The sequence below is a fragment of the Chelonia mydas genome, chromosome 16, assembly GCF_015237465.2.
Source record: "Chelonia mydas isolate rCheMyd1 chromosome 16, rCheMyd1.pri.v2, whole genome shotgun sequence".
NCBI classification, from domain to species: domain Eukaryota; kingdom Metazoa; phylum Chordata; order Testudines; family Cheloniidae; genus Chelonia; species Chelonia mydas.
Window position 1 is genome coordinate 20,922,348 of NC_057857.1, and position 27,257 is coordinate 20,949,604.

At 46.0% G+C, this 27,257-nt stretch overlaps 1 protein-coding gene across 32 annotated transcripts in view; it reads left to right on the plus strand.

The window, feature by feature from the left end:
* The window catches only part of LOC102934027 (DAB2 interacting protein), a 435,191-nt gene that overhangs the window by 278,622 nt on the left and 129,312 nt on the right, over nt 1–27,257 (plus strand). Inside the window, exon 1 of one of the 32 annotated variants that reach the window (XM_043530264.1) lies at nt 23,801–23,980. The exons of 27 other annotated variants lie outside the window; for them this stretch is intronic. The gene's annotated coding sequence lies outside the window, so the exon portion shown is untranslated. 4 more of the 32 variants (XM_043530265.1, XM_043530269.1, XM_043530270.1 and 1 more) reach the window with 4 other exon arrangements.

Sequence of the window (27,257 nt, forward strand, 5' to 3'; positions counted from 1 at the left end):
TGGGTTTGTGTTTACAGCAGTGTCTGATGTACCTTTTGCCCTTTTACATCCTAACTGCAGCTTTTGCGCCTTCCCTCTGTTCTGGGCTCTGTGTAACGTCCGCTGATGGAGCCAGCGGACGGCTTTGCAGTGCATCTGGATCCCGGATCATTAAGAAGCTGCAGAGTAGCTTCCGCTGCTCTTTCAAGTCTTTGGCTCTCCCTAGCCACCAACCGGGTCCAAGTGACATCCCTCCCCTCCCCCGCCCCCGGCTAATGGAGGCCCAGCATCTGCCAGCTGCCATGGCTATTGATCCCAATCAGGGCAGGGGAAGAGGGGGGGCTGGAAACACAACCTCAGGCCTTTGGTGGCTCCCTGTCAGCCGGAGGAACACAGTGCTTCTGACCACTGTCATTTGGCCTCTGTCTGGAATGGCAACTGCACAGGGCCCAGGACTGTGTGAGAGTCTGATGGTGGCGGCTCTGTGGAGGAGAGCCAGTCCGCGCAAGGCCAGCAGGCTGAACCATGGCTCGGTCCTTACGCCAGCCCTGCCCCGCCCCCCAGCTCGGCCCGTAGCCCCCTCCCTTTCTAATGAAGGGGAGCTGTGTGCTCGCAGTCGGGCATATCTTGCCTTTGGCGCTTGGCACAGACTAGCAATATTAGAGCGCTACGAATTTGCCCTTTGCTAGCGCCTTTCACCCCGGGTCTCTGTGCGCCACAAACATTGCTGAAGGCTCAGCAGATGCCTCGGAGAGCTGGGTGAATACTGATATCCTCCTTTCGCAGTGGGAAGCCGATGTTACGTGCTGAGCCAGTGACAGCTGAAAACAGGACCCAGCCCTCTTGTGCTCTAACCACTGGGAACTGCTTTCTCCTTCTTTCCCTGTCTTTAGAGCATTTCACCTCAAAGAGCTTCACAAAGCAGCTATGAACAGTACCACGGAAACGCAGCCGCCTCTGGGGTGTGGAGAGGGTAGCAACCAACCAGTACAGTACGCTGGGAAGGGGGAAATTTTGGCCTCACAATTCAGGACACACCCACTACCAAAAGCACCAAGGGGTCTTTAGTGGCCAGGCCGAGCAGATAAAAACCTAATGAGGCCAAGTGGCCAGTTGTTGAAATAAGACCTCATTCCCCCTCCAATACTATAAAACTTCCGTCTGCTCTGTGCCCTGCTCCTATAGAGGGTCCCACTGGGAGTTAAGTTTCTTGTCCGAGAGCTCTGCGGAGGCCTAGGATTGTCCTCAGACTGGGCCTTAGATTTTAAGGTCTGCTCTGAAAAGCTCCCGCACAGAAAACTGCAGGTTACTCCGATTATCTGCCTCAGAAGGATTGAAGGGCTGAGCTGCCCCCGCTGGGATTCAAACCTGTGTATCCAAGGAGCAAAAGCCCCTAACCCTGGTCTGTACACCACTGCCCTCTGTCTATAACACTAACACTGAGTGTGTTGGGGGGGCTGACTCGCAGGTGGAAGAGATGGCACTGGGGGTTGAAAGCAGGCTGGGCTCGCTCTATGAGCTGGGATAGCTTGTGATGCAGGGATTTCCCCAAGAGCTGATGGCAAGGTGTCAGTGGCTCGAGAGCAGTGCACTGTGGGTACCTGGCAGTAGGTGGAGTTGGAAAACTCGTTCCTCAAGTATGCTGATACTGAAGGATGGCTGGCATTGCTATGGGCGAAGAAGGCCAGAGGATCTGCTGTGGCTTCCAGAGAGGCAGCTGGGATATAATGAATGGGGTAAGCCAGCTTTGGAACTAGGGGTAGGGTAAGAAGGCAACCAAGCCAAGAGTGAAGGACTGAGAGACTGGGCTGGAGTTGAACTGAGCACAGTGCTTTGCAAGGCCCCTAAAGGCCGGCAGCCTAGGAACAGGTTCCAAAGCAACCTTATTAAGCCTTGCACCTGATCCCCCGTCACGATGATCCTTCAGTTCCCAACCAAGCGGTTCTGTGCAATCCAGGGAAGGGCATATTTCTTCCCTGCTCTTGACTGCCTTTGATTTCTGCTGTCGGTTATGCACCTGCCTAGCCTGTATTCCCACACCATGTTACACAGCTGCACAGAATTGCCCTTCTCCTACAGGCACCGGGTGAAAGCGCCCCAGGAAAATCTCACGTTGCTCCACCAGGGTTTCTTTTCATTTAGTTTTCTTTCCTCCTTAATGAATCAGATCATAAATCTGAGGGCAGGTTGCCAAGTCTGACAAATAAGGGAGAAGGGAGGGTGTGTTTAGGGTAGGGTGATCATATATCATAAGGTCTGAAATGCTTTCAAGGGCAGGAGGGCAACAGACAACTATAGACCAGTGGAGCTGTAATATAGAGACAGGAAAAATACCTTATTTATATGAAAGGGACAAGGTGCCTCTGACAGGAGTGTATTATGGTGTGCCAGGGCATACTTGTTTCCTTGCTTGCATCCAGGGAAAGAAGTAGAACAAAAGCAGAAGGCAAGCCTGCTTCAGACGAAAGCACGACTGGCACAGAGAGGGAGTCAGGCATGGTCATACCAAACCCTTCCTGTGCTCCATCCACTGCTGTTCAGCTCCCATCAACGCCACTCTGGCCCACGCTGCTGTCACACCAATTGACAGGGAGCTGCCCGGCTTAAAAGCACTAGTGAGAGGTGTCAGTGCTTCCAGGAGTTGCCACGGGGGTGAAAAGCCAGGGGAAGTAGGGAAGCTAAATTAGGATCAAGCGGCACCATTAGCAGAGCCGTGTGCTGCTGGATGGGTTGGGGACTGTCTGGCCTGAACTCTGGCAGTGTTCATTAGTACAATTAGTGTCTCAGGGAAAGATGGAGATGGTTTCTCTTGTGTTTTTTTTTTTTTTTTAAATTTCACCCTCACCCCGTGTAGCCCTGGGGAGGACAAACTGGGATGAAACTTCCTTGCCTACTATAAACAAAAGCCCCACCTTTAACTGTACACCTCTGTCCCTTCCCTTTCCGGAATTCTTTCTTGAGACATTAGTGACGGGAATGTGAGCAGATCTGGACAGTTTCTGTGTGGGGCTGGCAGCTCGGTCCATGTCTCCTGCTCTGAGAGTCCCTTTCATGCACTCCACAAATTGGTGGTAAGGGGTGAAGGGGGCCTGCTGGAGGCAGAAAATACTTAGGATCAAATAAGGAAGGAATAAGGGATGGGAGACTGGGAGCTATCAAGGCCAGGTTGTGTGGAGGTGTGCAGGAATCTGCCAGCGCACTGATTGTAATGAGAGAGACATTGCCATTGTCAGGGCTGTGCACAGGACTGGTCTCTCCAGGACTTTCACTGGTGCTCAAACCACATTAAGGCAGTATTAAGAGACATCCCCATCCCTGTGAAAGCACCCCGACCTTCAGCTGCCGAGTGCTGGGACTGTCATTGTCATATGTCGCTCAGCTCCCTGTTTGGATGGGGTGCCTGGGAAATGATTCCCTAGCTCTTTCAGCGTGAGAAGACATGTCCTTTTCACTGCCATGCAGTAGGTGTTGGGGTTTGTGGCTTGTTTTGCACACCTGATGGCAGCCCGAGAACGCTGCCTTTGCTCACAGGTTCATCGGTTCTTTCTACCTGTCCCTGTGACATTGAAAAGGTCCCCAGGGCTTGACCTGTCAGACTTTTCCTTTTGTGCTTGTTACGGCCACTTGCCTCTCGACCTGCTCCCAAATATCTGATGTATATATTTTCCCCTCCCTCTTTCTGGCTGGCTTCATTTATTATTTACTGATGACATCCAGAGGACACACTGGCAATGGATTCGGTTATGATGACTGCAGTAAAATCACTTGCTTACACTAAATTACTGGGAAGATAATACATTCATTAGACTGGCTGTGGAATTAATTCTTCGGAGCTGCTGGTGGTCTCGTGTTACAGAGTTACAGCTACATGAGTGTTTTTAAAAAATATCATTGAATAGTGTTTAGGTTGGGAGGCCCAAGGACAAAGGCTGGGATCTTCTGAGCACAAGGTGTCTTCGTTCAGCTCAAAAGGGACCAGGGCAGAGCTTGGTCTCTCTGGCTCACGCACTCCTTGGTCTCTCTTCTGAGGCTGCCATGGCAGACAATTCGTGCTGATGAAAAGGCTCCCTACCCCCAGGGCTGTGGTACCTCCCTCTCACTGCAGACAGGCCACTAATGGCAGCTTTCAGTTGCTAACATCTGGGACTGAATTTGAACCCACTGCCTCACGTTGCAAGGCGCCCTCATCCCATCCCCACTCCCCATGGCCCTCGGTGCCTGCAGCCTGTAAGTGAGCTTAGCTCTGGGGAAGGATACTGGGCTGACAGGAAAGTAAAAGCTGCCTTCTCTTCTGATCCGGTCCCGTCACAGGCAGCTTCCTCTTTGCACCCACTCTCAGACCTTCCATTACTGCTTCTAGTAGCTACATGCACCAGTGTGGAGTCACAAATGCCCCTGGGCCACACTGGCTGCCTGAATTCCCTGCCAGTAAGGCATCTCTGGCATATGAGGGGGGATGGCCCTTAATGAGAGCTCACAGAGCAACCTGCGGACAGACGGTGTGGGGACAGCAGCAGGCCTGGGAGACCTCAGTCTAACTGGGGCCTGGGCCTTTACCATGGAGGTCAGTGGGATCTTTGCCTTTGAGTTACATGGAAGCAGGATTGAACCACTGATTTCCGAGTGCCCTAAGAGTTCTCCCGCTGTTGTTGGGATGCTGTTGAAGGGCCTTTGAGCCTTGGCTTGGGAACGTACCTGAGAGATTATTCGTCCGCACAATGGGCACAGATGTTTCCCTGGGGTGCCCAGGCTCCAGTTTGCCAAACAGACTATCCAGCTTGTTTCCCTTTGTTCTGGAATGTCGTTCCCCTGCAGCATTAGCCTCATCCCCAGTGGCATGGGAGTGTCACGTGTGGGATCGTGTAAGGGCTAGTTTTCCAAACTGGCTACGTGAATTGTACCAGCTGTATTTGCAGGGAGTGGTGCGTATAAAGCCAACGTTTGTGAATGTAAACATGGATTTGACTTGGCTGACCATGTGCTTTATATATGTTCTAGTAATGATTACCATAACGCCTGCCCATCCATGTGTCTCCAAGGGGGATAACAAGAACTGGGTGAAAGTTTTGTTCAAACAAATTCTTGATGAAAAAGTGGCCCTTATCTCTCTTCCCCCCCGTTATGAAAAAAAGATCGTTAATTTTGAAATTTTCTCGGTTATTTTTCATTGGAAAACTAAAGTCTTCGGGTTTTTAGCCTTTATATTCTCCCCTCCCTTTCTCTATTTTCCCATCTTTCCCTTTTTCCCTGTGGCAAAATGGGAAAAGGCTTTTTAAAAAAATGGGGTGAGAGGGGAGTGGAGAGAAAAATCTGAGAATTTCCTGAATTTCATGGAAATTCAAAGACCAAAACCCTTCCTTCCTATTTTTCAAACTGCTCTGTGGATAAGCATCTATACCCTCCCTTTTACAGATGGAGAAACATTTACAGAGGGGTTCAGTTACTTCCCCATTACAGCCAATCAATGGTGGCTGAGATTAAAACTCCTGTCTCTTGATTCCCAGTAGGAGGTATTCCTGACCCCCAGTTCAGAGAGGTGCCCACTTTTTGCCCAATATTTTGATTCTAAATATCATTTTGAGGAAAGCCTCCAGGTCTGAATATTCTGACTGTAGAGTGATGTTTCTAGCTTGTAATTATTGTTTCTTTTAATTGTCTGATCTTTATGATGCAGTAAAAATAGTGTCAAACAAAAAGGTGTGCTGTGCTATGCTTTTGCTTACACAAAAAACATCCATCTTCTTTGCGTGGTAATCACTTTTATGCTGTAAGAGTCACAAATGAAGGCCTTGTCTATGCTGGCTGCAGTGGGTAGGGTACAGGCACTACACATGTAGCTACTGTAATGGAATGCTAAACTGCATTATACTGTTCAGGCATTAGTTGGCACTGTGTATAAAATACCTTATTAAGAAACCTCAGCCGTACCTAGAAAAGCATGGTGTGTGTAAGCAAGCTCTGTGACCAGTCAATATCTGGTACAGGAACATGACATAGTGTCAGAAGTAAACTAAGAACAGAAACAGAAGAAAAATAGTAACAAGTAAAAAGGCTACAAACCGAAGGAACAAAGCAACAAAAGTTGCAGGATCTCAGCAACTTTCCACTTTTCAATGCCCCACAGAATTTCAGCTTTGACGAACCTGGACAGACTGGAAACAGTATTTTCCAAGATTTTGCATTGCTACCAAGCTCCACAAAGAAACTAGAGATACCCAGGTATCTTCTTTAATTTATGCTATGGGGATGCAGGAAGAGCATATTTTAAAATCCTTTGACTTTACTGAAGACAGTCACAGAAAGTGTTCTGGCTATGTTTGAGGCATACTTTATACCTCAGAGAAATGTGGTTTATGAAAGACCATGTTTCCACCAGAGATTTCAAGAGTGAGGGGCAAATGTTGAATGTTTTATAAGAGCTCTGCATACATTGGCTGAAAACTATGATTTGGGGGGAATACAAAACATGAAAATAGCAGAGATAGGGTGGTTATTGGGTTAAGAGAGAACCTTTCACAGCAGCTACAACTAAAGAGAGATTTAACCCTAGTCACGGCTATGCAGAATGCAAAGCAGTCTGAGCTGGAGGGACTTGAAAAACAAGAGGCTATCTTAGAAGTTGTTAACAGATGCAGTGTGAGTGCTAAGAGACACTACCGTAAGAGCCCTAGGGCAAGGAGAGAGAACTCTCAGGCTAAGAGGGACAAATTCCAGCCTATGTGGAATCAAGATGTGGAAAAAGTTTTATATCTGAAGAGATGATGCATGTCCGTCCAGAAGCATGAAATATGGAAGTTTTGCAGCTGTTTGCTGCACCAAAGCAATCAGGGAGTTGATTCATATTACAGACAATCAAAAGTCGTCATTGCTGGGATCTATCACTTGTGATGACATGGAGCCTGCCTGGAGAGTGAAATTGAATGTTCATGACACAACTGTTGATTCTAAAATTGACTCAGGAACTGATGTCACAATCATCTCAGAAGGGACTTACAATCACCTTTAACCCCTCTCAAAGCAAAAGTCACCAGACATGGCTCTGACTAGCCCTGAAGGTATTCTGAACTGCATGGGCCAGGTTGCCACAGAAGTAACTTACACTCTGAATGCATAGCTTTTGTCTTGGTATGTGATAAAAGGACCACAGACCAAGAGACTTGCAGCCATGGTAGGCCTAGTGAGAAAGATCGAAGAAATCAATGGAATAATTGGTGATATTGGACTTTTGAAAGGACATCCAGTACAAATAACCTTAAGAGACCATGCTGAACCATATAATGTACATACCTCACAGGATTCCAATCTCATTACTTCATGAAGTGGAAAATGAGTTAGAGAATGGAGCAGATTGGCAAACTGAGAAGATCTCTGAGCCAACAGCACGGTGTGCCCCAATGGTACCAGTCATAAAGAAAAATGGAAAAATACCAATCTGTGTAGCTTTTAAGAGTTAATGAAGCAGTTGTGAAAGAAAAATATAACTTCCCAACATTGGGTGACTTCCTTCTCAAAGTGAAAGGTGCTACAGTATTCTCCAAGCTGGATGCATTGAGCGGATTCTGGCAAATTCCTTTAGCCAAAAAAAGTGCTAAACTGACCACATTTATCACAACCTTTTGGGAGATTTTGCTTTTGAAGATTACCTTTTGGGATTACCAGTGCACCTGAATTTTCCAAAGAAAAATGATAGAACTGTTAACAAACACAAATGGAGCTGTAGTTTTCTTGGACAATATTCTGATATAAGCATCTTCAATGGAAGAACATAGCAAAACCCTCAACAAAGACTTAAGCCTAATCAGTCATTCTGGACTGAAGCTAAACAAGGAAAAATGTGTTTTCCACCTACCACAGATTAAGTTTTTGGGACAGTCATTAAACAAAGATGGAATCAATTCCAGCCCCGAGAAAATAAAAGCAATTGAACAATTGAATGCACCAACTAGTGTACCAGAGCTGAGATGTATACTGGGGATGGTAAATTACCTTGGTCGGTACCTACAATATCTTCCTACAGTGACAAAACCATGAAATGAACTGTCCAACATACCTTGGCTAGGGGGCCATATTAAGAAATTGTCTTCAAAGGGTAAAAGAAATGATCTTAAGAGCTCAAATTCTACAATGTGAACAAACCCACAGTGGTCAGTGTGGATGCAAGACTAAAGCTCATCCATGAAGGATATCAAGCATTGACTAAATGCCATGAACGGGCCAATGGTGGCTTGGCATCAGCAAGGACACAAAGAATAATGTATCTGCATGTGAACATTGCAGAACAAACAAACCAACACAACACAAAGAAACTTTAGTAACAACACTTCTACAAGAAAGATCTTAGAATAGATTAGCTGTGGATTTATGTGAATTCAGAGGACATCATTACCTGGTCATTATGAACTTTTTTCCTGATATATAGAAATAATGTACTTGAAAGATATAATCTAGTGATGGACAACGGACCACAATTCACTACAATAGAATTTGTCATTTTTGAACTAATTATTATTTTGATCACATTACTGACTGCCCCCGTTACCCACAAGCTAATGGAGAGGCTGAGAGCTGTACGGAAAACCAAGGAAATCCCACAGCAGGCAGATCCATTCCTGTTTCTGAGTTACAGATCAAAACCTATAGCAGCTCCTGGATATAGTCCAGCACAACCCCTGATGAGAAGACAACTCATAACTCCTGTTCCAACTTTGGAAAAGAACCTATCTCCAAAGTGGCCAGACACGAAGAGAGTAGCCCAATCAGGTAAAGCCTTAAATGAGCTCATAAACACTTTTACAACAGACATCACTCAGAAAACTAACGAGTCTAGAACCTGGTGACTATGCTTGTGTCAAATTTGATGGAGAAAAGGGATGGACTACTCCAGCTGTTGTCAAGAAAAGGAATTCAGTACTGAGATCATATGTGATCGAGACTGACAGTGGAGAATTCAACAGAAACCGTCAATGTCTACAGTTTGTTCCTCAAAGACCAAACAAGGCAAATTCTAGAGATGGTGGATGCGGAAGAAGATTCAAGGATTCTGGCCCAGCTACAGCCAGTTGTTCCAACTAACGGACAACCAGATGACCAAGTTGTTACGCTTTCAGGTTGTGTAATTAGGAAACCAGTATAATTCAAAGACACTTACCAGGCTGATACATACTGAACTTCAAAGACACTGTGGTACATTAAACATTGTAAATGGTGGGAATGTAGAACTTAAAGGGGGAGATGTAATGGAATGCTAAGTTGTATTATACTGTTCAGCCTCTATGTGGCGCTGTGTTAAAATACCTTAAAGCATTAAAGGGGTAGCCGTGTTCGTCTGTATCCACAAAAACAATGAGGAGTCCGGTGGCACCTTAAAGACTAAAGATGCATCCGAAGAAGTGGGTTTTTTACCCGTGAAAGCTTATACCCAAATAAATCTGTTAGTCTCTAAGGTGACACCGGACTCCTTTTTGGTTTTTAAAGCATTAAAGGATCTTGCTTATACACACCAGTTGTGTTCATCACAAGTTCTGCCACCAGTCCGTACATGGCATGGCAGCTGCACGTGGCAGTGACAGGCAGGCTGCGTCCACACCCAGATGAATAGCTACATGTGTCAGTGAAATGCTCTGTAGGGGGGAGGCAGCTGGACATGACACTGCTAAAACTAGCCGTGTGGATGGAGGAGGCACTGCTTGGGCATGTAAAGAGCCATCTAGGGTGTACATAACCTAAGGTTCTGGCATCTCTATACTTTGCTCACCTAAGGAGTGCCTCACTGTCTACACTGGTATTTATACCCATAATAGGGAGGTGTGCAGTGCATGTACTCCACACACTGCCGAAAGATTTTTGCAATGTAGACGTACCCCAAGAGACAATGATAGCGAAGTCTCCTTGTGGGAAGATGGGTGACACCGGGGGGCGGAGGTTATTATTGGCGTCAGTGGGCCAGAATTTCGCCTGTTGTGTACATCTCCTCGAGCAGTCAGCATCAGAACACAAAATGGCAGTTGTCTCTGCAGCGCAAAGGAGGGACCTTTCTCCATGTAGGGGTGCATTATGCAGAAGGCAAGTCATGATGGATATAAACAAAGGCCATGCACATCAGGGAGTGAAGGGAGTTGGGATAAAAGTGTCATTTGTGGAGAGGGAGGGATTCCCGTTACTATACATGCTACCAGCAAAGCCCTTGGGCTATTACCAACCTATATATGCTCCTCCTTGTTTTCTCCCATGAAATGCTGGTCTCCTGCATCTAACTTCTCATGCACTTAGAAACATCTGCAGACTTTTAATATTTCAAATGGAGTGTGAAACCTTGGATTCCTCATTGTGTGTGTGTGTGTGTGTGTGTATATATATATATATATATATATAAAAACCATATGACTTTCAGAAACTTGCTTTGCTTCTTTTAATTAATTCTGACTTGTTTAAAAGTAGGAGGCTTTTTTGTTCTATTTTTGGGACGAAGGGTTGTGTTTGGGTTTGGTTTTTTTGTTTGTTTTTTTTTACTTTTAAACTGTTTACTGGTGCCAGTTACACTTTTTTTTAAAATTAGTCTCCTTGTTGGATGAGATCTTCCCCTCTCAGTTTCAGCGCTGGCAGTGTCCGCTCCCATTAGAAATATAAAGTCTGGCAAGCGGCATGTTCCCTCAAACAGCTTTACATTCAAAGGCATTGCTGGGAGCAGGTATACCTGCCTTGTTATATGTTCTGTACTTGGGTTTGTTCAGAGGAAGTGAAATTCACGCTGTGCGGAGGGCCAGAACGAGGCCATGCATTCGGTAAGTCCTGCTTAAGCCCAGAGAGGGGAGAGGATGAGATTAAAGGGTCAGTTGTGGGTTTAAGTAGGGTTTAAGCAGTGCATGGGGCTTGTGTAGGCCCTCTGCACAGGCGTGAATTTCACCCTGGTGTCTTTCTAGGAATTTGCTTGTTTGTTTCCTGCTGTAGCTGTTTAAACATTTCCTAGCCTTTGGCTCGAGTGTCCCTACAGAGTTGTATGAAAAAGCTGGCCAGCGTACTTAGTTTTTACTCCGTCTTTCCCAAGCAAAACTCCCACATCTCTACCACTTTTTTGCATTACATTTTTTCAGTCTTTTACCAAAACCATTCTCTCTCCACTCCCACCTGATAAACTGTTTCCACAAATTGTGTAATTTCTCCTACAATGTCACCTGGGCCCAATGTATGAGAATTTCCCATTCCCAAGTTGGGTGAATCTTTGCCATCTTTCAGCATAAAAATCAGACTTTACTTGCGGAAGTGGTTAAAATTCTGGTCCTTTCCTTGAAGTCATGAAGCTCTGCCTTTACGGAATGAGTCTTAACATGTGGGACAGTTGTGCCTTCCAACACCCGCCCCACCCAAGGTAAGAGCATTTGCTCCGCCTCGGGAGGGACTGCATGGAAAGCAATCTTGCTGTGCTTCAGGGACTGCCCAGGAACACAGCCTAGTAAGTGCTATATCGGCTCAGGCTATTGAGCCTCTGTGAATAAAACCTCCCCACAATGACCTCATCAATTGTGTTGCACCTACAGTCTGACCTACAACAGGGAAATCCTTCCCAATAATGTGTCTGATCATTAGTTTCTGTCAGGCCCCAATTGCCATTTAATCTGAGCCACTGGGCAAGACCACCAGAGAATCAACCCAATCAATCTTGTAAACGGTGTTCTCTTCCACCAGGGGTAAGCTGCTTCCTGTCTACCAGACCCTCTTTTCTAAAGAGAGAGAGAGATGACGGGGAGCTTGTCTGAAAGCCCTTTATTTAACGAGGCATATTGTAGCTCCATGGCAGTGCTTTCTGGGTTCATAAGGATTGACTACAATTATCTACTTGACGCACTTAGTAAGCAGAATATACTGTGCAGAGTGGGAAACTACAGCCACTGCCTCTGCCCGCGTGTGCTCTGCTACTTTAGTCATGCTGTCAGTGGGGTATGCTTTGAATAATGCAGGCTCTGAGCTACCACCAGTAAGTAAAGGAATATTTTAAAAAGTGCCTGCAGCGATCTACAGTGGAAGGAACTGTTTCTACCAAACTTCAATAACCAGCTACTAGCCAGATGCCCCTCTTTAGATCCATGTTGGTTGTGCTGCTGAATTTCTGTGTTCTATCTGTGTGTGTGTGTGTATATGTGTGTATACACACACACACACACACACCTCTGCTGTCCTCATTCATCCGTTCTGTAATTCTTTTCCCCCATCACTTCTCTTCAAGAGCTTGTTTACTGGCATTGCTATATTCCTTTTAGAGCCCGCTAATATTAAAGCCACATAAATACGAGGGGTGAATGAATATGAACTGAACTCTTCCATATCTGCCGTTACCCTTCTCCAGGGATTTTGTAAAATAATGGAAACTCTGAGATACCCTGGTGATGCGTGGTATAAAGATCTGGCTAGATGGATGGACAAACAGGTGGACAGACAAATGGATGACTGGTTTTTAAAATGAAAGTTGGTAATTAGAGGGAGGCAGGTTATCACCATCCCTTGTTATATAGCAGTTGAATCTATGGGCACCCATCACAATATTTTGCTGAGTGGTGTTTTATTAAATTACTTTATGTTGTTGAGTTAGCTGCAGAAAGTCCTCTCCATTTATAGCTATTATTCCCCCACACATTCTTCAAGCAATCATATAAACTGTCCTTAAACGTCCAGGTGCCAATCCATACACTATGATGGCCATTGAGTTGCATGAGGCGATACAAGATAAATTATAGGGTAAAATAATTGATTAATGGCCTCTTAAATTTTTCTGCTTTGTTGCTTAGGCCCAGAAGGGAAGGTGTTATCTAATCTTAGTGTGGGAGCCCACCACATAATCAGACCAGTAAATCTTGAAAAAGACACTCATTTCCCAACAGAAGTTTTCATAACATCAGCCCTATGTAACAATGCCAGCTTGGAATTCCCCTACAAGCCCCAATGGTCAGCACTGAGAATTGAGTTTACCTTAGATAACAGCACATGTCTCATACTGCTATTCTTGCCGTGGCTGCATAAGATGGAAATACTGCTAAGGATGCCGCTAGAGGTCCAAAGCGGGATGCATAGCCAATCTCTCTTGTCAAATCATCTTAAAATAGCAGATCTGTAGTGCACAGACTGTACACCAGAGCATTCAAAGCATGAATCTGATAACTATCGAGCAGATAAATCAGATTTGTGGATCTTTCCTGTATGCAGAGGATTCAGAACATCAGTTTTGTCCTCATCTCGGTCTCCAGGGAATGTCTTTATTGAGGCTTCATTGTATTACCATCCTGTTAATTTCTCTGGCTTTCCTTAGTAAGTCTGTTGATTGGTTCCACACTGACCCGCTGGAAACATGAACTCATTGCTTGGTATTAGATCAAGAAGCCCCTGCTTGTTCCAGGATTTGTATAGAATCTTCAGACTGATGGAGAAATATTTTTTCCATGTTAACTTCCCTTGCAAGTTAGGTTCTATGTTGCTCATCCTGTTTCAACACCTACATGTTTATGGTTCTCTCAGATTGGCCATTTGATTCCCTCTCCGAGGTGCTCTAAGCGAATACTGTCCATCACGTATTAGCCTTTAGACTTGCAGACAACAGTTCTCACCTCAAATCTCTGTCCTAATTCTCAAGCCATTGTCTAATAGGCATTTTTATTCTGGAGCGGGATTAGACCTGCTGCTCATTGTGGCCCCATGCTGCAAGATGATGGGCATCTTCGACTACCCTGGATAGAGGGAGTCTAGGGTGCTTGGCACCTGGCAGGATCAGGCCCACATTGGATCTGCATTTGCAAACAGTGTAGGAGGTTGAATCGTTTTTCTGGTGAATTTTTCTGGTTCTTGTGTGTCATTCCTGTGCGGTCTGGTGAGCAGAGTGATGAAACCTCTGGCTCATTCATGAGCCTCGTGTGGTGGAGAAGGCCTCCAGACCTCCTTCCCCACTACCACCACCTTGCCTTTCTGGTGACCTTAACTTGGAAAGGTGGCTTACTGTCTTTAGAAGTCAGAGGTCATCCACATTCCATTCTCCATTGGCACCTTTCATAGCCTGTGGCCTTTCTGAATTTAGAGTCCATTCTAGTGAATTAAGATCAGCCTAGACTGGCATATCTACAGCCCTGGTTGATGGCTCATTTTTAGTTTCAAGTCCAACAGGGCTTAACAGCTTCCCTCTGACAGTTTTGTGATCAGGCCACAAAAACGGTTTCCCTTTAAAAAGCAAATCTGTGTTTCCATTGCATTCTTCAGGGTGACTGACAAGGACTCCACTGTCCTCTGTCTTCCTGTTAATTCTCCTTCAGAGGGAGGTGAGGTCTGAGCACAGAGCTGGGAGCCAGGGATTCTGGTTCCCTAATCCATTTTCTGTGACACTGAGCAGGTCATTTAGCCTCCCTGCCTCGGTTTCCCCAACTGTCAAATGGGGATAGTAATACTTAACTTGCAACGGTATTGATCAGGCTAATGAGGTGGTGGTTTTACAGTGCTGAGCATTATTATAATTATGAATCTCTCTGTATTATTATTTCTATAAATTATTATTGGTCTGTATATGAATTGCAGGAGCAATGAGGGGACCCAGTCAGGCCCCATTGTGCTCGGCACTATCCATACACGGAACACAAAGACTGTCTCTGTTCCCAAGAGCTTGTAGTCCAATACTCATTTTCTTGTAGGCAGGAGGCCCTTGGTATTATGATGCTTGCTCTTTAAAGAACAGTGAGATACATTTCTGTGCCTAGAAAAACGTACTGCTGCAAGGGATCCCCTACGTACACTGGATGACAGATCTGTGTCCTGTGACATAGGAATAGTAGGTAGGGTGGGAATGGGAAAAGTGCCCCACTTGCCTTTTGCATTGTTTCCCAGCTGCTTGCTTTTTATTTTCACTTTTTAAAACTCTGAACTGGAGATTTTCCATGCAGCTTTGGTGCTCAGCGTCATGATCACACCAGTTAAAGCTGGGAACAGTACAGGCAAGCATTTTGCTCTGCTGATGCACCTCAACCCTGACCTGCGGCATCACTGCTAGGCCACACTCAGCAGAGACTCGCTCTTCCATCCCCTGTAAATCCTGAAATATCCTCACCAGAAACCAATCCCAAACCAGCTGGAAGTAGAACATAGAAACATGTCCCCCTGCTAGAGTCGCACAACCAAGAGAGCTAGAGCTGGTTGGAAAATGGGAACTTTTTTTTTTTCTTGCAAAAATTTAAAAAATGAAAATTTCTTATCAGGTTTTGAAAAGCAATGCGTTTTCTTTCATGTGAATCTTTTTGTGAAAATTGTAATCTAAAATGTTTGCTTGTCATTTGTTGCCTCTTTCCCTCCCGTTTTCCTTTTTCCGTTTTGCCACTGAAAAATCAGGGAAGAATAGAAGGGGGAGAAAAAGGGCAAAATGAAAAACGAACATGATCCTGAAAAAAACAAGACAGAATTTTTTTGTTTTTGTTTTTAGGGTTTTATTTAAAAAAATTGAAAAAATGATTTTTGAGGATGAAAATGTTGATTCCCCCCGCTCCCAAAAGATTATTTTATAATGAGGACATGTCCTTCAAAACTTTTGACCAGCTCTAAACACAACAGTCCTACACAGATGGCCCATGACTGAAACAAAGCCATTCTCCCCGTTACTTAGGCTATGTCTACACTACAGCCAGGATCGAAGCCCTGAGATCGATCCGCTGGCAGTCGATTTAGCGCGTCTAGTGAAGACGCGCCAAATCAAAGGCCGATCACTCTCCAGTCGACCCCTGTACTCTAACCCCGATGAGAAGAGTAAGGTAAGTTGACCCCGTGGTAACTCGACCTAAGGTACGTCGATTCCAGCTATATTATTCAGGTACGTCGATTCCAGCTATATTATTCACGTAGCTGGAGTTGCGTAGCGTAGGTCGACTTACCGCGGTAATGTAGACTCCATAGCCTTAGAGAGCAAGTTTGTGCAGTTTCTGTAGATCGTTATTACCAGACTCCCCAGTAGGGCACCTAGCACTGGGGGACCTGAGGACATTTTGCTGTCTTTAACCCTTTAATGTTTCTTGGCTTGAGGGAAACTATACTGTTGAAGGTGAGGGCCAGCTTCTGTTGCCGGTGTTCGTATTGGTAGTTGGTTTCAGATAGGGTGAGAAGATGCTGGAGCTGTCCTAAATCAATTCTTGTGCATACTTGCCAAATGATTGTGCTCCAGACTACTCCTTGCAGTGTCCTCTTTGCTGTCTCTTCACCCACACATTCTGTGGACACATGTCAGAGTGCTCCAAAATACTGAGTAGAGCAAAATTTGAAGCCAGCCTTCCAGTGTTTTTGGCCTTATTATGGTTTGAAAAATGAAATACTGTAGGCTACTGCGGTACGTTCCTTAGAGTACGATTGTGAGAAGCAGAAGCAAGCTTCAACACTGCTGAGCAGCTTGCCTCAGGATCAGAACCTCTCTCTCTTTGGAGACAAAGACTCTGCCCGTGATAGGAGAAAACTAGCCCGCTTCAGTTCAGGAAAGCACTGAGCATGTGCCTAAGTGCCTTGCTGAACAGGGACCTTATTCTGGAAACCAGGAGCGCTGACAGCTTTGATTTAGTTCTCAAATGTAAGCTTTGTGCAAATAGCAGTAAGTGGGGGCTGCAAACTCTGATGTGAATAGAAATGTTTTTTTGAGTTTTCAAAACTTAAGGCCGTCATTTCCAAGCTTTGATGCTTAGAGTTAGGCACCTTAATCCAAATTTAGCCACTTAAGTGGCCTGCTTTTCAAGTGTGCTGAGTCTATTGAAATCAAATGGAGTTATGGGTGCTCTGCACCTCTGAATATCACACCACTTATTTAGGTGGTAATTGTCACATTTGGGTACCCAGTTTTAGGGACTGAAATTTGGTCTAACTGAAAAAAGATTTTAAAAGCTCACTGGCGTCCTCCCCATGCAGTTCTGGGAAGCCAAAACCATCTGCATTAGGTTGGGGCCTGGAATCCAGAAAATGAAACAAGGCTGGATTCTGGCTGTGCAGAATTACTCTGGAATCCCCCACACACAGTGCAATGTGGCCCGCAGACTATAAACTTCCCGTGAAACTGACCACTCTGCTGCCAAGTGTGTTGCTGCTGTTCTTAACACGTCACATATGTCCCCCCTTTCATCCTTTCTCTAGCTACATAACTGATTCAGTGTCAAGTTCAAACTCTCTTTTTACTTCTCTCCAAGGCCCCCATCTGCATGTCTGTTCTCACGTCCCCCTTTTTCCTCTCTAGTCCTCTAGGACCATTCCCATTCAGTCGTCTCTCTTAATTGCTTCCTTTGTGTCCTTCTTTCATTCTCAGCTTCATGCCCCCTTTGTTCCTGCTTTCATGGTGCCCCCTGTGCTTGGAAGCTGGAACAGCCTGGGCCTCTTCCTGTCCACTACAATGCAATACCCTCCCATTTTGCAAGTGCTGGTCATTCCCCTTCTCTTCCTTCAAATCCATCCTTAATATCCATTTCTTGCCTGAAGTCCCCAAACTCTGATCTTCTCCCCAGTGCTATCTCCATTCCTCCCCGCTGCTGTTTTGTTCCTTTGGGTATTACATGGGTCCCAGCTAGAGTGAAATCCTCTGGCATAACACCTTGTTTTTTTTCCTGTTTGCAAAACACTCTCTGTAAATGGCAAAGGCCATTAGCACCATATTATAATGCTCTACTTTGTCTGCTGCCATGTGAAAAACTTCCTCTCAATGAAACACACTACTGGCATCAGCAGTAAAATTTTCAATAAACTCTTAGTTTACTAAGCTACTTCTTTGGGGAGGGTGTGGAGACCCGGAATGGCTTACACACAAAAAATGTTTAAAGGCCAGAGGGATCATGCAAAATGTATTCATTTAAATTCAATTATTTTTCAAGAAAATATATATATATATATATTTTGAATTGGGTCAACATTCTACCTCTGCAGCGCTCAGCCATTTTACATATGACACAGTCACCCACTCTGTTTATCTTGAGGCAATATGCTCTTGCAAACTGCCAGTTAATTGCAGATTGGTGCCTGCTCTCTGGATAAACGTGCGGAAGCAAGAAATGGAAGGAGCCTGGTTCTGACTACTTGGGGAATTAAATCTGTCATTGTCTTAGCCTTGTTATCTGCTATGAAGGCAGACTTTTAACAGAGTGTTCTTCTCGTAAACACTCTCTTTTCAAGCACCTTCCAAATTTACATCACTGGTGTGTCAGGCATTGTTGATTGCTAGGCATCAGTGTTTTCAAGTAACCGCTTTCCAAAACATTAAACGGATACTGTCCCTGCTACAAGACAGGGATAACCATTACCAGGGGTGATGTGCTCTCAACCAAGGTCCTTCAAAGGAAAGGTAAAACCAAGACCTAATAAGATCATATGCTGGCATGTGTTTTGTTCTAGTTTAATTCTACTCTGTGGATTATAAATCCAGATAGTCAGTTGAGGAGTTTCTGGGGACTGGTCTGATCCGCAGACGACCTGTTAGGGAGGGTCATAGGCCCAGATCAGATCTGTCGATGACCTGTTAGGACAGCCTGCATCGTTCTCCAGGGCTGACTGATCTGAGAGTTCTTTTCCATCTCTTAAAAAATCCCCCGAGAATACACCAGAGGGGACAATCCTTCATCAGTGGGGGGATGCACTGAATAGAATTGAGTAGGTCTTGTCTGTTTCTAATTCAATGATGCTCTGCTGCTGAGTGCCTGAAAAGTAAAAAGAGGCTCAGCTGAATCTATAGTGGCACCAGAGAGCCAGGACAAAATCCCCTCCCAAGGCAATCCTCAAAAGGACTTTAAACAGCCATCTTGACACTGACTTACTGTAAATTAACTGTTCCCTCTAGGTAAAGAGTAATGAACTATTTGAAATGAAGAGATAAGTGTGCATATGGATACATTCTCCCAGCCTCTTGTGGACCTTCAGTTGGTTCCAAAACCAGGGAGTACCTGGTGATGGGGCAGTTTCTGCTCTATTACAGTGTAAATATGGAGTAAATCAGTGGAATTACGCCAGATTTATACCAGTGCAGCAGAGTAGAATGTGGTTCATTATTACCCATTTTTATGACCGTATCAGTGCACATAGTGATTAACAAGCCACACTGTTTCTTTATTATTAAATATTTGTATTGAGTGAGCAGCTTGAGGCCACAATGGGATTGTGCTAAGCACTATACAATGAGTTCATGGTCTATCCAGAATAGACACAAACTGAACACTTAAGAGAAGAGGCTCAAGGATGGAAGCAGAGAGGACCATAGTAGAACAGGAGAAGTCAATCTATGATGATTGTTCCCAGTGGAATTCTCAAATTTGCTATGTGCTTTTATCTCTGGTGCTAGAGGCTGAATTTGGTAACTGCAACTCCCAAATGCTTGCTTAGTTACCATATGCCTTCATTATCCATTGCCAATGCGTTAATTAGGGTATTTTACAGCATACATTATCCCCCATTTCTCTCTGTCTGCTCTGATGTTGATCTGTATTTTAGGAGGGGCAGAGAGAGTACCCAATGTCTACACAATATTTTGGAGCCCAGGGCAGCAAGCCTCCTAGCCCGAGTACACGCTTGCGTTAGCAGGGCTCATGCAGCTCTCTAAAAATAGGTGTATAGACCGCACATTGAAATTGCAGCTCAGGCTCTGAAGTCCACCCTCCAGCCTGAGCTCCGGCCCAAGCTGCAACTTCAAAGTACTGTCTATACAGCTGTTTTTAGAGCACTAGTGTGAGCCCAAGTCTGTTGACCTGAACTGGGAGGCTCACTCCGAAATGCTGTGTAGACATTTCCTTATGTGTCTCAGAAATGACCCTTTCTGGATAGAAAGGAAACCAAGCTGATAGGCTCCAAAGGGAGTTCCATCCAGTTGTCTCTAGCACAGAATCTTGGAGATGTAGGGTATAAAGTGATTAGCAGGGGGAAGAGGGTGGAATCCTCAAGACTGAGAAGTACATGAATGATTCCTAAGAGTTTAGGGACAGATACCGTTCAAGTGAGGAGAACTTTCTGAGAAATACAGTAGTATAGAAAATGTCTTCGATCCTCTTGGCCTGTTAGACCCAGGAACACTACTGAAGAATGGAGTTGCCTAACCCCTGTTGAGCCCAAGAACATTGAAAAGCTGATGGGGGGAGAGAGAGCTCATTGGTTTGAGCATTGGCCTGCTAAACCCAGTGTTGTGAGTTCAATCCTTGAGGGGGCCATTTAGGGTTCTGTGGCAAAAATTGGGGATTGGTCCTGCTTTGAGCAGGGGGTTGGACTAGATGACCTCCTGAGGTCCCTTCCAACCCTGATATTCTGTGATTCTATGGTGGAATCATGTGCAGGTGACTTGAAAAACATACGATAATCCAGTTACTACAAGAGACTGTTAAATATATGGTAAAGCAGAAGTTTTGAACTCATGGAACTTGGCTTGTTTAGCCTAATCAAACAAAGGCTGAGGGGAGATATAATTGCTCTCTATAAATTCATCAGAGGGATAAATAGCAGGGCAGGAGCTGAGTTATTTAAAAGTTAGTTATTTAAGAGGTTCTGTGGCCTGATCTTAAAGTCTATGAACTGGAATACAGTCTTGTGAAGAAAATGCCACTATTTAGTCAGTTGATTCAAGACACACCTGGGTGCAGGTAGGAAGTTTCTGGCTTTGTGAGATCATGTGCCCTGTGGTCAGACTCAGGAGGAATATGTTCTGTATTAAACTGGTATTTCACTAGCAGACAGAAGTTTGAGTCATATGAGCGATCAGGAATAACTGTGGGAATATGTCTATGAATGTTTCCCTGAAAGACCTTCGGGAATCATGGATATTTTGCCTTCCCTACATTTTTAAGGCACCTGAAAGCTTCAAATTATGCCCTTTGCATGTACTTGTACCTGGAACAGTAGCTATCTTTTTGTACATGCTGCCCCTGAGTCAAATAATTATAATTTATACCTGTTCTTTATGGCTCCAGGAAGTTTTCCTGCTCTTCCAGCTAAAAGGAAATTGTTACTTCCCTGTCCACAGCAAATACCATGTTGGTAGCACTCCAGATATATGCCAGTTCAGATTAACAACAATGAATGGCTGACAAAGGGCCTAATCCAGCCCTCACTGAAGTCAATGGGAATTTTGCCATTGAGTTCAATAAGCATGGGGTCTGGCCTGTAAACACCTACGTAGCAGTATGAGTCTAATACCCCTTTCCCACTTAGTGTCCTCCTGTCCGGTCCTACTGTAAATGGATCCTCAGGAATGTTGTTTCCTTTTCAGTTGATCTCTTGCTGTCCTAAGTCACCTCGTGGTGGGTATTGCACACGGCCATTCTGATTTCTTGTCTATCAGCTTACAGCATGCCAGGCGTCTGGTACAAGAGCAGCTGAACTCAAGGTAAACATGGTTAGGATGTGAAGGCCTGCACACCACTGTGACTACAGAGCAAGCCGTGTGAACTGCACTCCGTACGTTAGAAGGCTGCCATGTTTAAATTGGAGTGACCGTGAAGCACATGTGGTCATGCGCTAGTATTAGCCAGGCTGCTGGAATAAGATCAAGACATTGTATGGGGTTGCAATAGAAAACATTGCTGTTGCTCTGCCCTACTCCTTCCAACTACTTCCCCCCCAAAATAGGAGTTTCCAGAAACACAGTGGATCTGCTTAGTGTTCTTCTCCTTGTGCCAGGATGCATCCTGATTTTTGTAGCAAGAAATCTGTGCATCCCTTCCCTGTGCACCTTGGGTGCACGATGCAAGCAACCAAAGTAGACAAGTCTAAGTATTCATAGTCTAAGGCCAGAAGGGACTACTGTGGTCATGTAGTCTGACCACCTGTATAACACAAGCCAGAGAACCTCCCACAGTAATTCCTAGAGCAGAGCTTTTAGAAAAACGTCTTGATTTAAAAAATGGCAAACTGTTCCAATTACTCACCATTAAATATTTACATCTTATTTCCAGTCTGAATTTGTCTAGCTTCAACTTGCAGTCTTTCGATTGTTATACCTGTCCCTGCTAGATTGAAGAGCCCATTATTAAATAGTTGTTCCCCATATCAGCATTTATAGACTGTGATCAAATCACGCCCCCAACTTTCTCTTTGCTAAGCTAAATAGATTGAACTGTTATAATGATCGACCGAAAGGCATGTTTTCTGATCCATTAATCATTCTCATGGCTCTTCTCTAAACCACCTCCGATTTATCAGTATCCTCCTTGAACTGTGGTCACCAGAACTGGAAACAGGATTCCAGCTGTGGTCACACTAGTGCCAGACACAGAGGTAAAATAACCTCTCTTCTCCTATTTGAGATTCCCAGTTATGCATCTCGGGTCTCATTAGCTCTTTTGGCCACAGCATCATTTATGCAAGGTCAACATCAAGGCAACGATCATAAACACTCCAGATGAGAAGTATGAAAATTACTGCTTTGGGATTGTAGGACATCAGCCAAACTAGTCATGTTTTCACTTGTGTTTTTGTCACTGGCTGGAATTTCCAAATTGATAAAGGGGAACTAAAATCTGCTGAGCTGAGGCTGCCTATCAGGTCATTGTATCATACTAGAAAATTAAAATAGAAGCACGGCCCTACTGGGTCAGACCAAAGATCCATCTCGCCCAGTATCCTGTCTGCCAACAGTGGCCAGTGCCAGGTGCCTCTGAGGGAATGAACAGAACAGGGAATCATCCGGTGATCCGTCCCCTTCCCATTCCCAGCTTCTGGCAAACAAAGGCTAGGGACATCATCCCTGTCCACCCTGGCTAATAGCCATTGATAGATCTATCCTCCATGATCTTATCTAGTTTTTTTTAACCCTGTTGTAGTCTTGGCCTTTACAACATCCTCTGGCAAAGAGTTCCACTGGTTGACTGTGTGTTGTGTGAAAAATGCTTCCTTTTGTTCGTTTTAAATCTGCTGCCTATTAATTTCATGTGATGGATATGAGGGCACTGTCTTGCTATCAAAAACCATGATTTATTACCACATTAGGCGTCAGTGGAGTTTCCGTAGAGGAGGGAAATTACTGCTACCACTTCATACCCCTTCACAAGAACTGAGTAATGAATCTCCTTAGCACTTACTTTTCCTTACCAAATTCCCACGCTAGAGATGGAGAAGCTGAGGCAGGAAATGGAAGTGGAGTTTCAAGATGCTCTCTGCTAATATCTCTGGTTTCCAAGCCTTAGGCACCAACATTGGTTATTGTTTTTCATTTGTATTGTGGTAGTGCCTAGGGGCTCCAGTGCACCCATGCTATGGAAATACACAGTCCCTACCTCCACAGTGTGCTCTGATCAGACAGAGCTGAGAGCAAGGAAGCAGTATTGCTCAGTGCACTGAGGCTCAGAGAAATTAATAGTCATGGGGAGTCTGCTGTAGAGTAGGGAATTGGACCTAGAGCCCCAAGCCTGTGCCTTACCCATAAGTCCATCCTTCCCCTCTCAATAGGGGATGAGACTCTTGGGTTTGGGGGGAGGCATTTTGTGATGCCCTTTAGTTCATGCTTAATGCCTTGTAGCTGGAATCTCTCTCTCTCTCTCCCCCTCTGTCCATAATTTAAAATGTGATTTATAAACAGCAAGGTAGGGGGCAAAATAAACAATCAGCCTGACAACATTGTTATGGTTTTGCTTTAAAAGGTTAACTGTCTTAAGGAACTAATAAAGACCGTGGCTGTGATTCCAGATGCAAATGTGTGTGAAACAGGCTTGACATTTTAATGATACATTTCTGGCCCAGACCCCGCTATCTCAGGGAGAGTTTGGAAACATTTATTCCTTTCACCTGAACACATTCTCCCCGCCCAGCCACATCCCTCTTTAGTGTTGTCCATCCCTCAGTTAGCTCGGGCAGTGATGGAGATTTCCACTTGGCAGTGGATGGGTGTCTAGTTAAGGGATTTATAGGGAATCTTTAGCTGGGGGGACGGGCGTGTGCATATGGCTGGGCGCACAGGCAGACCCGTGGGCCTTGTCGCTCCCTACCCACCGGTTTGCTGAACCACACCAGACAGGGACGATGAAGAAATGGGCTAGGTTCTGCTTAATTCGCAGTGAGTTCCTTTGCCATGTAAACCAGCTTTGCGGCGCAGTTGCTCCGCTCTGGATGGGAGCCAGTCCCTGAGCGAGCTGCCGGGCGCCGGAGCCGATGCCGCTCCTTGCTCCGCAGAGGAGCGAGCCCTCGGGAAGGGGCTTGAATTACAAACGCGGGGCAGGCGCTGGGTTCCCCTCCCTTCCCCAAGGGCAGGAGGCAGCGAGCTGCGCCCGGCGGCAGAGGAAGGGGGGTGGCCTCGGCCTCCGCTCCCAGGAACCCCAGCCTGGGCCGGGCGCCCCTCCCGGCGTCATTCCTCCGGCCGGAGCAGCGGCGCCAGGTGAGTGCCCCGCGGGAGCCCCCGGCACTTCCCCCCCGGCTCCTTTGACAGAGGGGCCGGGGGAGCCCGCGGGGCTCGGAGCGGGCGGCCCCCGGGGGCGTCGCTGCTGCTCCGGCGGGGGCAGCGGCCGCTGCTCCTCCAGCCGGGCCGCGGGCGGCGCAGTCAGACCCCGGCCGGCAGCCTGCGGGCTCTCAACTGCGCCCGGGCAGCGGGAGACGGGAATAAACCCCGGGCGTGCCCGGCGTCCATCCTGGGAGCGGGGGTGTCGGAGCAGATTCGTGCGTAAGCCCCGTGTGTGGCCTCGCCCCCCTTCCCCCCCCAGACGTGCCCACAACGAGAGCACGCTGGCACCAGCGCTCGCAATCCGGCTGGGAAAGCGGAGGGACCTGGAGCAGCCTGGTGCGTGTGACTTTGTGCCCGCACTGAGGAGCGGGGGTGCCTGCAGGAGGCTGCAATTGCCATCTTTAAAGGGAGACTGTCAAATTAACCCCCCCTCATATAAGAATGCGACTGTCCTTCCCTAAGGGGCTAATGGCAGCTGAGAATTAACCCTGAGGTAGTGGGTAAAGCCTAGCAGCCCTAGTTCATTCCCCCCCATTTATGCAATTTGTCTGCTTTTTGCATTTCATTCCGACTGGGGCAGTGAAACTAGCTAGAGCAGTTTCACTCCCCTCCCTCCCGGTTTAACACTGGTCAGTTCCGCTCTCTGGATCCCCTTGCACTTGTCTGGTGCCTGCTTGATCCTAACACTGCAGGGAAGGTTAAAATTGAAAAGCAAAATGACAACAACAAAAAAACTGGTGTCTTTGAAATTAAATTAAATAATCAAATAACCCCTGGCAAATGTTTCCCTTCATATTATGTTTCGTACAAACCTTTTTAAAAAAATTAAATTCAGTTAAAAACATATCACGATAGTGGATGCGGCTTGAAAAATCTTAACCAGTTACTTTATCTGATCTGGTCTTTGCTTGAACGGTGAATAATGCAACGTAACAAATAATCACCAAGTGAAGATTGTCATGTTTGCTATATTGCTTTACATTAAAAAAACAAAACCAGCAAATCCTTATGGTAACTAGAGCCCCAGGGGGATGGGCGCTGGAACAATTTCTAGTGGGGGTGCTGATGATGGAAACCATGTATTTGATGTTTGTTATTACTGCTGCAGGCCAGGGGGTGAGGCAGCACCGCTGCACACGGGAGAGTCTGACACAGCTTTCTGATGGGGTCTTACCGAGGCCAGGGACTAGACGATGGCTCCCCATGGGGGGTGAAGGCAATGCACCAAGCAGGACCCGGCTTCGAGGTAGCATGCCAGGCAGGAGGAGGAGGATGGGGAGGGAGTATGAGGAGACGAGGAAGGTCACAGCTGTACTTGAATATGTTCCTGTTAAATTGTAGCCTGGCATTTACAGTGGTTCATTTTCACAGGCCAAGTGGTTATTAATAGTCAAGTTAATGTTCGAAGGCAAATTGATTTGACTCCACTTACTTCCTTTTATTTCTCAGCCATCAGTTGTTCAGTTACTTTTCTTGTGTGGGTGCACAGGGGGTGGGAGTGGGGCCATGGCCCCTTTGACAGGCCAGTCCCTACAGCAGCGTTAGCTCTGCGGAGTGCTTGTACCGCATCCCTTTTTGCTGAGCCCCTGGTTGGGAGGCTGGGGCAGGCTCTTTGCCTCTTTCCTCTGTACCCCCATGCAGGAGCCAGGCAACCTCTGGCCCTTAGCAATTAGTACTTGATGTCACCAGGAATGACTGCAGTGCTTGAAGGAGGAGCAATCACTGTGGTTAGGCCCGAAAACACAGCCCAAGCAAACTCCTAAGAGACTGAACTGCCTCTCATGGCCTCATTAGTTGACAGTATTAAAATGAGGAGACGCCAGTGCAGTGAGTGCAAAAGCTGTTTAAACAAAAGAGAATTCTCAGCTCACCAGGAAAGTGTCTCCTTGCTTTCTCCCAGTGAACCATGCATGCTGTGCTCCGTTCTGTTCCCAGTAGGGCTGAGCTGTGTGTGTCTGTCTGTTGTTTTAGCAGAGCAGCTTAGTAGGATTTTGTGGCCCTAGGGTGCATATTTGAGAGGCTGGAAAGATTGTGCACAGAGAGAGAAAGCAATAAGTAATTTCATAGGATCTCAGCTGCTGTAAGAGTGACAGGAATAACACCTTTTCTTATTCAAAATGCTCCCCATAGCTCCGCTGGGGTTTTATGCATCAGAACCGCCCTCCTTCTCTGCTCCTCTTTGACTTTCATAGTGTTAGACATCTGTAATTTTGATGACAGACTTAATAATATAAGCTACAATTGTCTTTTATGTTGCAAAGAGCTTTCAAAGAGCCTGTAACATTATCAACTGGGATAATGGAAGGCAAGACCAATATTTTCAAAACCACTGATTTTTGGGTGACTCAGTTTCTGGGGGCACAGCTTGAGACACTTGGGACGTGTTTTTTTTAGAGGTGCTGGGCATTGCCTTCTGCTGGAATCGTGCATGCTCAGCACCTTTTTGAAAATCAGGCCTAGGGTGTTTCAGGTTGGATACCCACAGTCAGTGACCACTTCTGAACAGGTGGGCATCCACATTTCTGGAAAGATTTTTTTTTTTCCTTGGTAACTAAGGGCATGTCTACACTACAATCTTAAGTCAACCTAGGGTAGGTTGACTTACAGGCACCGTGGTAATTATTAGAGTGGCTGATGTCCACACTACCCTCCTTCTGTTGGTGGTGCGCATCCTCACCAGGAGCACTTGCTGGTGGAGGAGGGGCAGTGTGGGGAGCTGAAAGCCAGGGTTCTCAGCTCCACACAGCTCCCCGCCAGGAGCCCAACTGTCCCCCAGGCTTCTCGCCTCCCTGCTTCCGGCCAGTTGGCTGCCACGCTCCCAGCAGGGAGTCGAGAGCCACAGGAGTGTGTGTGGCGGGGTGGCAGCCAAGGGACAGTAGGGAGCCCAGGTGGCAGC